Raw genomic sequence first — 2,237 nt, 5'->3', positions numbered from 1 at the left:
AGACACTTATAATACGCCGTGCAAACAGGGCAACACTGGATGTGAAGTTTGAACGAACAAAAGTGGTCATTGTGAATTTGTGTTGTAGCTTTGGTATTTGTATTGGTGATCGCATTCTAAGTTACTTTTTGGTTGATTATGGTTCATAAATCAGTGTTTAACAATAACAATTTAAATTGATTCTGTAATTATAATAATCGCAAACTACAAACAATGGCAATGAATATTTAAAATTTAATATGTTACTAATAAATTGATTTAGTTCAATTCATTAGTCTCAACTGAATATTAAGGAAAACGTTCATTTTGCATCACTATTTCTAAAAATACATTTTATTTACTATTTGATATAATATACAAATTAAAATTATAGTAAATAGTAAATTTTAGTTCATATTTAATCTGATTTATGAAATAAAAACTTGCAGAACAGTCAGTGGATTCCAAGTGATATAGTGCTTTGATAATAAGGCTTATAAACCGCACTCAAACAGAACTTATTGAAACTTTATTTTTGAAGTGGTGGCAAAAGCAAGTCTTGTATATTTACAATTCAACTCTATATTATAAATTATAGAAATTTATTATTTATTATTAACTTCATAAATAATATTATAATTTATAGTAAATTAAATTATTAAATAATAATACAAAAATATAATTCATAATAATAATTGCAACTTAAATATTGATGAGGCAATAGAAAACAAAATTTTACCGTTCGACTGGGATTATTCTAAGAGTATGTCACTTTATATTTACAGATAGAATTTAAAAAATAGATTAAATATATTTTAACACGTTAGTACGAAATGGAGATACGCAGCATTATAATAAGAAATTTTCAAAAAGCATTTGTGGTCTAAGGGTAGAATTCCACCCTTCCAAGGTGGAGATCCGGGTTCGAGTCCCGGCAAATGCATTATTATTTATCAAACAAATGGGTACAAATTTTTCAATTTTTGGTGTTATTATACTCTGATAATTGAAAACTTCACATTTTCATTTTTCAGCAATATTATTATTAAACACTTTATTAACACTTTTAATGACACTTTTGGGTTTAATGATTTTAATATTCTCAACACAATTTCTGTTACTTTAAATAAACTATGAATTTAATTCGACCAGACTTTTAATTTGTTTGAACATTTTAGAATTTTTAATTGTATTCAAAAATTAATAAAAACAAATGATTATTTTAATAACTTCTGTTGTTAAGTGCAAGCAATGGACAATTTTTCACGACTATCTGCACGCCTTTAATTTTTCCAATAAGTCGTTTTAATGTCTTGCACGATTGCACGTGTATCTTTGAGACATTTTCCCCAACAATTATTTCCTCCAAATTGTCACACATTTTTACTACAATTTCTTCGACATTTTTATTACAAACAACTTTCTTGCACTTTGCCCAACTCACACGCGTCTTTTTCTTTTGCGCCACAAATACAATTTTCTTATATTTATTTTCTTCGTAATTTCTATTTATTTTTAAAGACTTTGTACCGACTATTTTCTTGAAATCAATATTTTTTAAATCAACAAATTCGGTCTTGTCGTTAAGTATCAATTTGTCACCACAAAACTTGACACTTTTTTCAATATAAACGCGTTTTGCAGGCAAGTCGGATAAATTTGTTATATATGCCGCTTTCATCACGTTTATCACAACATTTTCATTGACATAAAATTCAAAATTATAGATATTGTATTCTTTATATGGATATTTTATATAAAAAGCACACAAATTGACATGACCAAATACCTCCACCTTGTTACAACGTTTTGAGGCCTCACGAATTTCTTTATCTTCTATATGTTTCGAGTACTTTTCTTTTGAGTATACAATATATATACATTCACCAACAACAGATTCAACTTCTCCACAAATGACTCTGACACGACAGTCTGAAGTTATAAAAACGCGCTTTGCCTTCTCAATATGAATTTCGTTGATTTCATAAATTTCGCTGTTGTTACAAATTTCTACATCATAATTTTCAAAAGACGGAATTGTGTTGGCGTTTTCAAAAGTCACCATCGTGAGTTTTCCATTAGTAAAGGTTACTCCACTCATAACATTGAGTTCATCTTCGTTGTTATAATTTTGATTATTGTCAAACTCAAGCAAGCACTCATTTAAAATGTTTTTAGAAACGTTTTTAAACTGCACAAAATGTGATTTTGATATTTTTCAAACCCCTTTTAAAGACGTGTAAATATCAGAAATAGTG

This window comes from Entamoeba invadens, assembly GCF_000330505.1.
Source record: "Entamoeba invadens IP1 unplaced genomic scaffold scaff_1105074724789, whole genome shotgun sequence".
Taxonomy (NCBI): Eukaryota; Evosea; order Mastigamoebida; family Endamoebidae; genus Entamoeba; species Entamoeba invadens.
This window is presented reverse-complemented; position numbering follows the sequence as displayed.